The 16,556-nt window shown below is 38.1% G+C and overlaps 2 long non-coding RNA genes across 3 annotated transcripts in view; both read right to left on the bottom strand.

The window, feature by feature from the left end:
• LOC103585256 overlaps positions 1-5,778 on the bottom strand; it is a 24,288-nt gene extending 18,510 nt beyond the window's left edge. Inside the window, exon 1 of the long non-coding RNA XR_550050.1 lies at positions 5,662-5,778. This is a non-coding gene — a long non-coding RNA (uncharacterized LOC103585256). The remainder of the gene's footprint in view (positions 1-5,661) is intronic.
• A 484-nt stretch (positions 5,779-6,262) lies between these two features.
• LOC103585255 lies at positions 6,263-16,297 on the bottom strand. 2 transcript variants are annotated; one of them, XR_550048.1, is made up of 3 exons: positions 16,125-16,297; positions 11,947-12,043; positions 6,263-6,404 (listed from the first exon to the last, which is right to left on the bottom strand). It is a non-coding gene; the product is annotated as an uncharacterized LOC103585255 (long non-coding RNA). The 2 variants fall into 2 exon arrangements; XR_550049.1 differs by lacking the exon at positions 16,125-16,297 and adding an exon at positions 15,195-15,382.
• Positions 16,298-16,556: the final 259 nt, after the last annotated feature.

The following is a 16,556-nucleotide window of genomic DNA, read 5'->3' as shown; positions in this document are numbered from 1 at the left end:
GAAAAAAAAAAAAAAAAAAAAAAAAAAAAAAAAAAGAAATATGAGCAACGTACACTGCAAGCTGCAGCTTGCAATCTTTGCAAACTTTGCAACTTTGCAAGCTTGCAAATCCAACTATCCAATCCAGACCAACAGTATATCTATGTTATTCTTCTTTCCCATTGTCCTTCTAATCATGAGGATGGTGGCCATACACATCACTTTATGATCATTCACTGCAGAAGTAGATGCATTATGGTTTTCATAAAATGTTTTGCTCTGCCGACATGCTACTCTGGTCAACTCTACTCTGAACTACATGGAAAATGGAATGGACTTTTGTGTTCTTGATAAGTGTACTGAATGAAAAAAAGTCTCACATAATTTATCATGTAGGATGCTGAGTATATTTGCCCCTAGAGTTTTAGGATCCAAGGTGGCTTCATTAATTCCAGGCCCCACCTTTCAATTACCATAATAGTATTTCCTACCCTCAACAATTACAGTGGGAATTAAGTTTTGGGGGGACATTCAATCCAAGGCAGTTTCTAATTCCATTTCCTAATAAAAAGGTGCTGGGGGTCCATGAAGAAATGATAGATACTGGGCTTGATCAGAGAATCTACACAATTAGCCTGGAGCACTTTGCAGTATATTCCTCATCACTTACAATTTTTTTCTCATAGTTATTAAAAATAACTCTTTTGAACTTATATAAACTCTTTGTCTTCCGTCACTTCTATGATTGAGATAAAAATAAAAGCAAAATAATCAATAAAGTTATTCTAATTTTTTTCTCATTCAGATCACACTCTTCCTAAACACTTCTCAACTACTCCATGATTTTCACCATAATATCATGATCTCTGCTAATCAGAAGCTTTGTTGATGCCACATTTCTTATGAAATTACAACTCTCTGTGAGACTAGCTACTACTTCCAAGCAACTGACACCTGCTCTGTGAGTTATGATGTTGAGGAGATCACCAGAAGGTGACACTGAAAGATTTTTATGCCAAGTCCATGTGTATACACACAAGAGAAATTATGTTATGTCTGCCTTCTGGTGAAGAGAGTTTTCACAATACCAATTTTAAAATGCAAATATATTTGAAAGATATAAAAATGTGCACTATAAGATCAATGGGACACACTGTTTTTTCTCTGTGACTGCCCATTTTTCAGAGTAAAATCATGGTGGTTCAGCTGTTCTGTCTGGTCTAGTACTGAGGAATCCTGCTTAAATATAGTTTCATATAATTTGACTAACTCTGTTTACCTTCTACCCAGCAAGTAGAGATGTTAGAGTCATTAGTGAACTACTGGATAGCCTACTTTAGTTGTTGTAGTGAATTCTTGTAATATTACATGGTCTTGGCATCCATTTTCAATATAGGTTTGCCTTGCTTATCCCAAAAGTAGGGTTTAATCATCCACAACACCATTTCCTGTTTTCCACCACTTCCCAGTTCCTAAATGTGTGCAATCCAAGTAGTTTCATTATGCCACTCCCTCTTTTTGACCACTTTCTATAGGACAGATGGAAACAATACTTGACTCCCACACCTCATGCAGACTGTGCAGATATCCTGCAGTGAACACCTCCTGTCATGGTGTGACTTCATGCACCTCATGCTGGCTCTGAACCCACCAGTCAGAGCTCCCCAAGAGACACCTGCTTGGGTAACATCCTGGAACCCAATGAAGACCTCAGCCAACTGGCCCCTCATTTTGTCTCTCTTTGATCTTGCACCATTATCACCCGCAGGCTGCTGGGGGGGGGGCCAGGATGGCTCCCTCCTCTTTCTTGGCCCTCTCAGGAATTCTGCCCTCTTCTCCCTGAAATCTAAATAATACATGGCTGGGGCTATTTCATGCATTCTGCTCAGTTGCCAGCTCTGTGTCTCACTTGACCAACATACCAGAATCTGACTTCTTTCTCACTCAGGGCCCTCCTAGGAAGTGGCTATCTTGGTAGGAATAAGTAGGTCACAGGTCAGATACAAGGTCTGACCATAAGGGTGTCTGCCAATATAAACAAGTTTCTGGTGAGAAGGACAGCTGGTTTGGGTTAGACACTTAGGCATTTGACTGTCTAAAAAGATAAAGACATATCCCACAAAAGGCATGTTGTAAACATCCAAGACCAAAGACCATTAAGTGTCACTGGGCAGGGCTAGAGTGTGTAGCCACTGTCCAGACACAAACCTCAAGAGTAAAATAAAAATAACAAAAATATAATATATGTGGAGAGGTCATTTTATAAACTATATTTTAAAAAATCCATTGAGGAGGAACATAAAAGTTCTAAGAGTTACTTGTAAGTTTTCCCTGCAGTGGTAGCTCTTAAAGACTTAGAAAAATCTGTATCTTGAGAAATTCTGCCTTACTCTTAGAAATATGAGAAATGCTCCCTGTAAGCTTCATTCTAAATGCAATTCTCCAATCCAGAACAATTGCATATCCATCTCTTTCTCTTTTCCTATTCATGTTTCTAGTGTCATAGACGATGATCATACAAATCACATTATGAACAGTCACTGCAGAAGTAGATGTATTGTGCTTTTCATAAGACAGTTTGCTCTTCTCACTTGTTACTCTCATTAGCTCTGCTTCTGGGTACTTAGAAAATACAATGGGCTTTCATGTTCCCTGATGAATATATTAAAGAAATAAGAATCTCATACAATTTATAATTTAGGATTTTGTGTGTATCTGCACCTATAACTTCAGGATCACACTAGGCTCAATTAAGTTAACAGAAAGTCCTCATCTGAAATATATGAGCCATTCATCTACTGAACTCTCTCTTCTATTCAGGCTGGAGTGTGAAGTCAGGATATTGGATTCTTGCCCCATGAAGTAGTGAAAGAATTTGGGATATTTACAAAGGCATCTTTCTGAGAAGTCTGATGGCCAGGCCAGCTTCAGTGAAATCCTGTCACAGGAGGTTTGGTAGGTTGTGGCAAATCATATAGTCCACGTTACCAGAAAGCAATGTTTGGGGACTCTGTCGTATGTGCCTGTGACATCATGTTAGTACAGTATCAGTATCACCTCTCCTGTCAACCCTGAACACTTGGAGCTCATTTTCCACCTGCCATTTCAGACAGGTCTCTCCTTATGTCTCCTTCATAGCCTACCTCTTTGACATTTTTTTTAAGGAGCTCTGGTTATAATGAAATGAATAAAATAACCTTCTATGTTTTAAGATGTCAATTTTAACAATGCTGTCCTTATTCATGGAGTGAAGTCTGAGCCTTTACAGGTACGAATGCATCCTGAATTGCAAATTCCCTAAATAGCAGCACCTAAATATCTGCCATCCTGATCTCAGAAGTGAGAAATATGGTCTATGTCAGCTGTGTCTCTCACTCCACGTCTACATGTCACAGGAGCTAGTCTTCTTACTGAAACTATGAATTTGGTGTGGAGAGTATATTGCTTGATTATGGACCATAAAAGCCAGAGTCTCTACTTTGCGGGAATCTTTGGGAGCATCGTGCAGTCCATGGATTTGTAAGCTCTGTAGACATGGTAACCGGACATAATCCTGTTGTTGTCCAGAGTGCTATGCACAGGGAGCTGTGTGGGATGAGTGGACAGTCCTCCCTGCTGAGGGATCCTCTGTTTATCCAGCACATGTGCAGAGTCATCATTCAGCCCATGTCCATCTCTTAGATCACTGCATGGAGGGCTGGGAATATGTTGTATCCTGCTTGTTTTGTTTTGTTTTTCATTTATTTTCTACTGAGCTTTCTCCACCTGTGAACAATACATGTCTATCACTCACTTGCCTCACCTGCCAAAAACCTAATGTCTAAAGATTCTTTTCTAGGTTTGTATAAAAAGGTCTAAACTAAACCACCATATTTATACACATTTTCTGTACCTCGCTGTAGAGCTAGGGCTGGGTCTGGAGCTCACAGACCCCTCAAGCCTGCTCACAAACCCTTCACATGCAGGTCTATGAGCTGGGTAACTGGCAAAAAAGTCCTTGGAGCCTTGGTTGAAGTAGGAATAATCTTTACTCAGCACACACACACATATCTGCGAGCTAGGCAGTACAAAGACTAACTCAGAAACTCGACTGCTACCAGCAAAGTCTGCAGAAAATACTGAGCACCTGTCACCAGAGTAAACATGCTCTATTTCAAGATGTGAGCTCTGCCAGCCAGCTCTGCTTCACAAACTGAAGAACACGCAATAGCAGCAATCTAAAAAGATACATGGGTGCACATACGCACTAACTCCACCCACACACAACTTGTTTACAAAGAAATGTGCTGCATGGCCCCCAACCGGACCTGAGTGGAGGGAGCCTGACCAAACTATTCTATTGTCCCCACACCTACTCACCTGCAACTATGGCAATATCTATTCCATGGCTCTGAGACTTGGCAATGTGTGAAAAATTTCAAGGTCTAAGTGTTAACAGAATATACAGTTGCCATGTTGTATTCTGTAGCTTGAAAATAACTTAATTATGTTTTTCACAGGCATGAAGGTACGGATGTCATCTGCTAACAAGAATAAGAAATCCTTATACCCAGAAAAAATTCTCCTGTCTGCTCAAGTATTATCCACATTTCCTTTAATTGATATTTCTCAACCTCAACTTCTAACATTAAGAAGTTAAGTCTTCAAAAAGACTTCAGTAGGACCCTCCCAAACAGTGTCTGAAAATGGGGCTTTCTGAGATGCATGAAGCACAAGCACCTGTCTTTAAAGAAATGATTACTGACATTCAATCTGTGACTGGGAAATATAATTAGAAGAAAAAACATGAATGACAACCCCTGGATCTTGACGGGAGCTTCCTGGGTAGATGCACCTGTGTTTGGGATGGTGGATAAATAAGAAAACGGGCTTTGCTGTTCTCTCCCTCCATGTCCATTCATGTCCTAGGCCCAGTGATTTTGTTTGTCTTTTTTATCACCAAAATAATACTTTTAAAAAAAAATGCTCAAGTATTATCCACATTTCCTTTAATTGATATTTCTCAACCTCAACTTCTAACATTAAGAAGTCAAGTCTTCAAAAAGACTTCAGTAGGACCCTCCCAAACAGTGTCTGAAAATGGGGCTTTCTGAGATGCATGAAGCACAAGCACCTGTCTTTAAAGAAATGATTACTGACATTCAATCTGTGACTGGGAAATATAATTAGAAGAAAAAACATGAATGACAACCCCTGGATCTTGACGGGAGCTTCCTGGGTAGATGCACCTGTGTTTGGGATGGTGGATAAATAAGAAAACGGGCTTTACTGTTCTCTCCCTCCATGTCCATTCATGTCCTAGGCCCAGTGATTTTGTTTGTCTTTTTTATCACCAAAATAATACTTTAAAAAAAAATATTCATTTTGAAACACTCATATTCATAGAACGTTACACATATACTACAGAGTTTCATACACCCCTCAGCTTCATGTACTGTTAACATCTCACACAACCACAGAATATTCATGAAAATGATGAAATCGACAGTGGCACAAAACTATTAACTGAAATGCAGACTTGTTTCATATCTTACCAGGTTTTCAAATAACATAATTTTCTGTTACATGATCTAATCCAGGACACCTAATTACATTTACTGTTAGGTGTATTACTTATGTATAGCTACATAACAAATTACTACATAGCTTAGTGGCTCAGAACCACACGTACACATTACTCACTGTTTCTCTGGGTCAGATGGCCCTGGCGGAGGTCTCAACTGAAGGTACATCAGGGGAAAGATCTTCCAAGCTCATGTGATTGTTGTTAGAATTCAATTCCCAGCCCAGGAGGAGAAGACTGCACTGTTGAATGATTCCAAACATTAAAACAATCTCACAATTTTTTTCAAAAACAAAACCAAAAAATAAACAAAATAACAACAACGATAATAACAATAGAGAAGAGATCACTTCCCTATGCCTTCTATGAGGCACTTTACCTTGATACCACAACTAAACAGAGACATTTCAAGAAAAGAAAATTAAGACTGGTATGCTTTATGAAAATAGAGGCTAGTGTCCTGAGGAATTATACAAGCAAAACTAATCAGCAACATGTAAAAATGATTATGCTCTATAACCAAGTGTGTTACCTCAGGAACAGAAATTTGTTTCAACATACAGAAACAATTAGTATAACACAATTGTATTAACAGAATAAAGAGGAAACACCAAATGATTTTCTCAAAAGCTGAAGGATAAACTTTTGACAATTCAAAAATCTATTCATGTTAAAAACAGGTAAAAATCAGGCTTAAAAGGAAACTTTTTTTACCTAGGAAAGCATCCATATAAAACTCATGTAACATTACAAGTTCTCTGAAGGGGCAATACTTTCCCTAAGAGTGGAAACAACACAAGGATGTCCATTCTTGCCGCTTCTTTTCAACATTGTAGTGGAAGATGTAGTCAGGGCAATTAGCCTAGAAAAATAAACACAGGCACCAAGATTGGAAAGGAAGTCAAATTACCTCTGTTTGAAAATGACATGATTTTGTGCATAAAAAGTCCTAAGGAATCTAAATAAAATACAATAAAAATAAAAAATGACTACAACAAGGTTGCAGTTCTCAAGGACAATATAAAAAAATGAATTATATTTCTATATGTCAGCAATTAACAATCTGAAAATCAAACTCAGAAATCCATTCAATTTAAAATAGCATAAAAAACAAACAAACAAAAAAACTTAGGAATACATTCTACAAAATAAGTGTGAGATAAGTACCATGAAACTTACAAAATTTGATGAATGAAGTTAATGAATTTCTAAATAGGTGGAAAAATCTTCAGTGCTCATTGATTAGAAGTCTTAACATTAAGATGGCAATAATTTCTAAATGGCTGTATAGATTTGATGTAATCCCTATCAAAATTTCATGTAATATTCTTTTTTTTTTCCTTTGCCTAAATGGCCAACCTGATTCTAACATTCACAGATAAGAGCAATAGGTCCAGAATAGCCAAAATCATATTAAAATAGAACTAAGTTAGAGTAGTACACTCATACTGCCTGATTTTAAAACTTACTACAAAGTGATAATAATCAAAATTTGTGGTACTATTGGGAGGATAGACTTATAGATCAATCAAACAGAATTGAATATGCAAAAATGAACTCTTACATTTACGGTAAATGATTCTACAACATAATCAATTCAATACAGAAAAAAATAGTTTTCCATCAAATATTACTTGACAAGTGGATATTTACATGCAAATTCAACTCCTCTCTCACATCACATACATAATTCACTCAAATTGATCATACTCCTAAGTATATGTGCTAAATAGACAAACTCCATAGAAGAGACAATAGAAAAACATTTTTTTTTTTACCTTAGGTCAAACAATGTTTTCATTGCCTTCAAACTTAGATAAAAGTGTCCAATTTAATCCATATTCATAGTTTAATCATGGGAATCCATCAGAAAAATCCAAATTGTGAGATGTTATGTAAAATAACTGACGAATACATTCTAAAGTGTCATGTTTATGAAAAAATAAGTGAAACATAAGAAACTTTTTCAGACTACAGAAGACCAGTTGTGGGAGGTAGACATAAATATGGCACCCAATGACCCACCTGCTATTGCACACAACCCTGCATTCATGTTTATGAAAAAATAAGTGAAACATAAGAAACTTTTTCAGACTACAGAAGACCAGTTGTGGCAGGTAGACATAAATATGGCACCCAATGACCCACCTGCTATTGCACACAACCCTGCATTCGAATCCCCTCCCCATGAGTGTGGTCAGGAACTGTGACTCTTATGCAATAGAGTATTGCTTTAAATATGCTGGCCTGTCACTTGGGTGATTATGATACATAAGACTATGATTTCTGCCTTGATAACAAAATCCCTCTCTTGATTAAATTTATAAAGCATTTTTATTTTGTCATGTAGTAAAAGCTCACGTGGCAAGGAACTTAATTAGGCCTATGATCAATAGCCAGCAGGAAATTGGGGCCTTTGCTAACAGTCTGCTCTAGAGTTTGTAATATTACATTTAAAATTAATCCAAGCCCCTTCCCAAATAACACTGTATTACTTTACCAGTAGTTTTAGTACCCTATAATACCAAATATTCTTAATTTCTCTCTCTAGACTTTTGTATTACTGCTGCCATTATTTCACTTATACATATATGCATACACACATATACATGTATATACATATATACATATGATATATGCATATGTACACATACTCAAATACAGTGTTGCTATTATTCTTTTCAAGAAAATCTTTGTGTAATAATTTAAAATACAAAGAAACTTTAAATGACTAAAAAAATGGATATATAATAGATAGGCTAAGAGAAATGGAACCATATAAAATGCTCAATTAAAACCAAAAAAAAGGAAGGAAATGGGTGGAAAGAAAAAATAGAAAGGAAGAATAAGGGAAACAAATAGAAATCATAAACATGGTAGCTATTAATCCAACTATATCAATAGTCATTTTCAATGTCAATGGTCTTAATCACATTGACATCGTAGATTAAGAAACATGACAAACTATACGCTGTCTACAAGAAATCTACTTTAGATATAGAGACACATACACATTTAAAGAAGATGCACAGAACTCATTTTAAAACTAGTGATAACATTTGGGTAAACTATGCTCTTGGTGGCGGCACCAAGTCTGGAAACTGCAGCTAGAACATGTTTTTCTAGGAACTATCTCAGACCAGGGGGAAGGAGCTGTGACTGAAGCCCCATGCTCCTATCTCACTGGACCCGTTATATTTAGCAGTTCTCACATTCCTTAGATTGCTCTAAGCCACTTTATTTCTCACAAGCAACTGGATATAATGGACATCTACAGGCTACTTCATCCAAAAACTGCAGATTACACATTCTTCCTTAGCTCACATGGCACATTCAACAAGAAATATCACATTCTGGGCCATAAAATATACCACAACAATTTAAAAGAATGTAAATCATACAGTGTATGCTCTCAGGCCCAATGGAATTAAATTCTAAATCCAAGGATAACTGGAAGGATAACTAGAAAATCACCAAATGCATGGGAATTAAACAACACACTTCTAAATAACATATGGGTCAAAAAAGAAATCTCAAGATATTAAGAACAAAATGAAAAGGAGAACATAGCTTATCAAAATGTGCAGAATGCAATGAAAGCAGAACTTGAAGGAAATGTGTAGCATTGAGTACATATCTTAGAAAAGACAGTAGCTGTCAAACCAGCCATCTACATTTCCACACGTGGAACCGAGAAAAGGAAAAACAGATTGAATCCAAAGAAAGTAGAAGAAAAGTTCTATTATTGTAAGGAGAGTAAAAACAAAGTAAAAATGAAAGGAACTAGATTTTCCGTTAGTATGTTCATAGTTCAATACTTCCCAGAAAACAAAAGGGCCTAAAAATCAACAGGAAAAACACAAGACTCCATAGAGCACTGCTGTGTAAGGCACGCGGAGGTGACTCCCCACTGAAATGTGATACTAATCTTCAGAATTGATCCAAAAAAAGGCACACTAATGCGGGGTAATTTCATTTGTTCACTAAGTTGTACTGTATATTTAAAAATTGCTAAAAGAATAGATTACTAAAGTTGTCACAAGAAAAAAAAATACTTTGGTGACCTGAAGGAAATGTTAATTAGACTCACTGATTCTTCCTACAATGTGTACAACAATCAAAAAATAATATTGTACTCCATAAATATACACGATTGTTACCCATCAATTAAAATAAACAAGTTGGCAAATTTTTACCTATTAATAATCCACTAATAAAAATTGTAGTAAATAACTATTGCTATGTACATAACACATGTGATAGAAAAGGGCACATGTGATAGAAAGAATGAAGTTAAAATATGCTATGTTACGTTCAAAAAACATGGGAAATTATGACATTTGCATACGAATATCAAAAACATATGAGACCATGCAGACATAAACGCTTGAACGTTTGCCCGCAAAGCAGCGTCCTGTGAAGGCAGCAGCGCCCACCGCGCCCTTTGCGGCTGCGCACACAGCCTCCCTCTGCCTCCCTCCTCCTCCCTCCTCGTGCCCTCCTCTGCGGCACCTGCAGCTCTTGCCTCAGGTCCCTTCTCTGCGCAGCTGCTCAGGCTGCTCCATTCCCCGCGTGGAAGCAGGAGGCGAGGACGTGGCTGCTCCACATCTGCTGACCACGGGTCCCGCATGCACCGGCAAAATGACGGAGGAGAAAGAAACCTGCCATCGAGGTGGGGCAGGGGATCTGAGCGATGGAGCACGGGAGGCGTACAGGAGCCTTCAAGGTCGCTGATCCTGACCCTCTCCACCTTCGGACCTCCCGGTGCACAGGGACCATCCTCACTCCTGTCTTCCTGACAGGCAGACCTCGTGGGCTGGGGTGAGGATTCCAGGAACAAGACCCAGACACTCAAAGCCCCTCCACGCAGAATGCGATGCTCTGCAGCTGTCCCTGCGTCACTTCCTGCCTGTCCTCTCTCACTGCCCAATCCCACCAAGGTCTGCCCTTCCTGCTCCTGCCACTGTCACCTGTCCCTGTCCCAGCCTCCTTCATATCCGCGGCCTCTTCCCATGCCCTGACCTGTGCCACGGACACACGGTTCCTCTCCTCTTTCCCTCCCCTGTTTGCTTGACTCGCTGCTCTTCACTCTGCAGAGGCTCCTCCGTGTTCCTCCTCCAAGAGGCTTCCTCGTCCTTCCCATTCCAGGTCTGCTGCCTGTGCTCTGAGTACCAAGTGCAGCTCTTGCACCTGCAGTGCAGTGTCTGGCATGTTTTCTGAATCCCCACTGCATGGACTATCAGAGAACATGAAAACATTGTGCTGTTCCCCTGTGAGCCCCACATGTGTAGTGGACAAAGAGCAATATGGGAGATGCTCTGGTGATCTAAAAAGTCACCAGCATAAAAAACTCTTTAAATTATTTCTTATCCGATAAAGGAAAATAAACATAGGATTTCAACTCTTTCAACAAGACCACATTATAAAAATAGGTGCTGCCTGGAGATGTGTGTAAACATTCTCTTAATAGCATCTTTTTTACTGAATATTTTAAAAAAATAGTATTTACTCATCAAGTGAAAAGAATAAATATCCATATTATGGGTCATTATATAAGAAAATGTCTTGCAGACATTTCAAAATTTTGTGGAAGGAAACCTATCCAATGTCCATAAGTTTGTGTAAGAGGAAACCAAACAATATACTGAAATTTATTCTTGCATATTAATGAAATGGCTGGTCTCTGTGTTTAGAAAGGAAGTCTCTGTTCTGTGCACACAAATTAATGCTTTGCAAAACTATCACACTTAGAACGAACTCTGTCATTTAAATGAAAACATTCACGGTGCTTTTTAAGCATGAGACTCTGAGCAAGTTTCATACTGTGGTTCCCAGAAAAGTCTGTTCCTCTCCTTTTCAAGCAGAGGTATTTCAGAGAAAATTTCTAGACTAGTAAAACAGAGAATGTGTAACAAGTGACTTTCCTAATAAAAGTGCTATTATCATTCAATTTAGTAAAGTGTAATTCTTGAAAAGATAAAAATAATTTAAAAGATTTTGCAAAAAATGATTATAAATACATTATTAAACACAGAAGAAAGGCGTTAATACACAAGACAATGATACTAATTTGGTTGTAGATGATGTTTATGTAAATGTATAGATAAGTAAAAAAAAAAGTAAATGTAGAGACAAGTGTTAAAGACATTGTAAGACAAAACAAAAACCAAAACAAATATTACAAGGCAGGCTTGAAACAGTAACATGTCCCTGGACAGCAAGCACAATGACTGCTGAACAGACTTGATCTTTAAGCAAAATAGCTGCTTTCTCCAATAGACCCCAGAGGAAGGGCAGGAGCAGCTGGCCCTGCCCATGCAGACCCCACAGATAGACTCTAGACCAGGCTGTGCCAGCTCATGTCCCTTTCTCAGTGAGCATGGTTCAGGGAAGAAAAACCTCACCCACTGTGTCCTCCTGGCTGGGGCAGGAAGCATCAGTGATGTCTGCACAGGCTTCTGCTCTGCTCGCTGCTGCTGCTAGAGTGGAAAGTTCCCCAGGCTTCATAAAGCAAAGAAAGAAGATGAGGAGTTAGACTGAATGAAATTCAATGAAAATATACTAAATAAGTAACACAGGAAATGGTGTGGGGGGATTGTCTGAGATTTACAAGGACATTAGACACAGAAGTGTCAACAGCAATGTCCTAAAGTTTTATACTCTCCTCTTTATTCGAGGTACAACTGAGAATATTGGTGTAGGTGCAAGGTATGCAGGATTCTACGCTTCTCTATTTTCCTTACAGTTTAGCACAGTGAGTAAAAGAATGGCCTCTGGAGGTAAAATTCTTTTGTTAAATAAACTTTCTTAATAGTAAGATACATAGAAAAATAAAGCAATAAAAAAAAAGAGAAGAGAGCTTAATAGCCACTACATGCACATACAATTATTTCATATTTAATGGAAAAATATTAAATTTTAATAATGTTCCAGGATACTGAATAGCCATCAGAAGAAATAAAATCTAACTTTAAGCTCACATCAGACTCAAAATCAATTTGAGGTGGATGATAGTCTTACACATAAAAAATAATGATACAGTATTTAAAACCTATTTTAGGCAAATACTTCCATGATCTTGAGGTCATGAGATTGAGGTCAAAAGATTTCTCAAACTAAACCTGGACCATATAAGAGAAAAGATATTCTAACAGAACTGAGGTGAGTAAGGACTCTAGAGATCGAGTCAGTCTCAAGGTTTTTCTATACCTTTCCTGTAGCGCTTTAGCTCAGATTGACAACTGGTGATAGCTCCCACCTCCTGAGATGTTGTGAGGATTAAATGAACTAACGATACATAAAGTATGTAGAAGTAGGTCTGTACTAAACCCTAAGTCAGTATTTGCTAATTCTGACAGATTGTTCTTAGTAAGTATAAAGTGTATCACTTGCATCAATTGTAAAATGCAATATTATTTTTATGTCACAGTAAAAGAATAAAACCATTGGCAAAGTATGGTATAAATACTTATCACGTGGAATTTTCATATCTTAATTACTGAAAATAACTCTTGAACTTATATAAATGTGAGTATCTGTCATATCATGCCTATGATTACATAAGATGTAAATTGAAAGCAAAATACATTAGCAAAGGTATTCTCAGATTTCTCTCGTTCAGATCAAACTCTTTTGAATCGCTTTTCAAGTCACCTTGTAAGCAATTTTCTCCACATTATCATCATCAGTGGTGATTAAAAGATTTTTTGACGCCAACATTTCTTGTGAGATTCCTGAACTATTCTCTGGAGATTGTATTTCCCTGCTACTGACACACCAGGTCCAAATGTGATGGTGACGATATCACCATAAGCCAATAATGAAACGTTTTTACGCCAAGTTAATGTGTGTGCACATGAGGGCAATCACATTATGACTGCCTTCTGGATAACACTGTTTCTTCAATATCAATTTTAAGATGCATCTCTATTTGAAAGATGTGAAATTGTGCAATTTAGGATTAGTGCAATACACTGTTTTCTCTGTGACTGCCTATTTTTCATTGTAAATCATGGTGGTTCATCCCTGAATTCTGGTATATTATGGAGGAAACCTGCTTAAATATAGTATCATGTAAGTTGACCAATACTCTTCACCTTCTTCCCAGGTATTACAGGTGCTAGTTACTAAATTACCGGAATTATTATTTTTTAAATGTTGTAGTGAATTCTATATTTGATATCCATTTTGAATACAGGTTTAACTTGCTCATAATAGAAGCAGGACTTAGTAAGGCACAATAGTTTCCCCTTCTTTGCCCCCTCCCAGTTGCTCAATATGGTAGATCCTGATTTCTCCTCATACAACCCCTCCTGGCGACCACTCCCCATGGAACAGCTGGATACAGTCTTGACTCGCCCCACTGACCCCCACGTCATATGGGGTCTATTTACTTGTCCTTTAGTGACCACCTCTCAGCCACAGTGTGACTAAACACTGCTTGCTTCCTGTAATTGGGATTGAAGAACCCATGTAGAAGAACCCAGGAGAAACCTGCGTGGTAAAGCCCGGGAGCCAAATAAAGGCTTCAGGATGCTGGTCCCTCATTCTTTGTCTCTCTCTTTGCTCCCCCAGCCCCACTGGCTGTGGGTGTGTGTCCAGGATGACTCCCTCCGTATTGGCCCTCTGAGGCATGCTGCCCTCTCCTCTCTGGGATCCGCAGGTAATGTGCTGCTTCTGCTCTTTCCTGTGTCTTGTCTGTGTCTCATTTGACCAACATACCTGGACCTAATTTCCTTCCCAGTCAGGGAGTAGCTATATCGGTAGGAATGAACTGGTCATTGGTCAGACAAGAGCCATAAGGTGTCTTCCAGTATAAACATGTTTCCTGCAAAAGGAACACCTGGTCACAGGTCACACGTGTAGGCATTAGAGCATTTGCCAGGATAAAGAAGGGTCCCATGAAAAGAACACTGCAAACATCCAGGACCAAATCTTTGGAAGTCCCATTTATGGCCACTGACCAGAGAGAAACCTCAAGAAAAAACTAAAAATAACAAAAATTCTACATATGTGGAAAGGTCATTTTATTAACCATGGTTCAAAAACTCCAGTGAGAACAAAGTTAGAAATGGCAATGAGTCACATGAATGTTTGCACTGGAGGGGTAGCTCTCTAAAGACTTAGGGAAATCTGTACCTTGAGAATTTCTGCCCTATTCTCATGGAAATATGAGCAATGCACCCTTTAAGATTCATCCAAAATCTAATTAATGAATCCAAAATAATTGTATGTCAAATTTTTTCTTCTTTCCCATTGTTCTTTGTGATCACAAGGATGGTGACCATACAAATCACTTTATGATCATTCGCTGCACCAGTATATGGCCTGTGGTTTCCAAAAAAGTGTTTTGCTCTGCCAACTTGTTACTCTGGTTAACTCTACTTTACAGTCTGTAGAAAATGGAATGAGGTCTGGTGTTCCTGATGACTATACGGAATGAAGAAAAATCTCACATAATTTATCACTGAGGATTTTCCATGTATTTGCACCTAGAGTTTCAGGATCCATAAAGGCTTAATTAACAGCAAGTGTTGATCTGAAATATATAAGCCTCCATCTATTGAAATCTAACCTCTGTTCAGGCTAGTGTGTGGAGACAAGGTGCTTGGTTCTTGCCTCATGATGTGGTCTAAGAATCTGTAGTACTTACAATGGCATCTTCTGAGAACTCTGGCAGCCAGGGCAGCTTCAGTGAAATCTGGTTAACCGTTGGTTCATAGGTTGTGAGACTTCACATCTTCTATACTATGAGATAGTATGGGAAAGTGATGTTGTAGGACTCGGAGTTCAGCACTATCCTCTGTGCCTGTGACATCTTATTAAAACAGTTTTGTGTCCATCTTTGTCTTCTCCTAACCCTGAGCACATAAAGCTCATGACCACCTGCAATTTGGAGATGGGTCACGCTTTTTTCCTCAGCTAGTCATGTTGCCTTTATAACTTGCCTGTCTTCTCCTAACCCTGAGCACATAAAGCTCATGACCACCTGCAATTTGGAGATGGGTCACTCTTTTTCCTCAGCTAGTCATGTTGCCTTTATAACTTGCCTTTTTTTTGCGTACTTGTTATAATAAAAGGAAAAATTATAAATATAAAGCCCCGTGTTTTATGGTGTCAACTTTAACAACGCTGCCCTTTTTCACTGAAAAAAACTATAAGTCTTGATGAGTGAGAAGGTTTCTTGAATTACAAATGCTTGAAATAGAAGCACCTGAATAATTGCTGTCCTGATCTTAGAAATGAGAAACGTGGTCCAGGTCAGCTGCATCTCTCGCTCCAGGCCACAGGACCTCAAAGTACATGGAGTATCATATACTCTTCAGCTTCCTATAATGTCAGTATCTTACATAACCATACTATACTTATGAAAACTGAGATACTGACAGTATATAAAACTGTTAACTGAAGTGCAGACTTTCTGAATATTTTACCAGGTTTTCCAGTAAGATACATTTTTCTGTTCCAGGATCTAATCCAGCATGTCACGTCACAATTACTGTCACGTGTGTTGCTTATCTATAGCTGCATAAGAAGAAACACATAGCTTAGTGTTTGGAAACAATACATACATATTACTTACAGTTTCTCTGTGTCAGATATACCACGCTGAGGTATTAACTGAAAGCACAGCTGGGAAAGGATCTTCTTCCAAGCTCATGCGATTGTTGTTAGGATTCAATTTCTATCCAGGTCAAGATGACATCACTGGTGAATTACTCCACATCATTAAATGATTAATAACAATCTTTTGCTAACTTTTCTATCGAGAAAAAAAAGGTGAACACTTCACAATGCATTTTATGAGGCTAGACAGACATTTCAAAAAAGGACAACTATAGATCAATATACCTTATGAGTAAAGAGGCAAAAATCCTCAAAGAAATAAGATGAAAACAAATCAGCAACATGTAAAGATTAATTACAATATAACCAAGGGAAGTTATCTCAGGAATGCATGTTTGGTTCAAGTTACAAAAACAATTAGTGCAATCACTACTTTAATAAAATGAAA

The sequence above is a fragment of the Galeopterus variegatus genome, unplaced genomic scaffold (assembly GCF_000696425.1).
Source record: "Galeopterus variegatus unplaced genomic scaffold, G_variegatus-3.0.2 Scaffold226, whole genome shotgun sequence".
Taxonomy (NCBI): Eukaryota; Metazoa; Chordata; class Mammalia; order Dermoptera; family Cynocephalidae; genus Galeopterus; species Galeopterus variegatus.
Note: the sequence above shows the minus strand (reverse complement) of the source record. Positions and strands in the feature narration are given on the sequence as shown.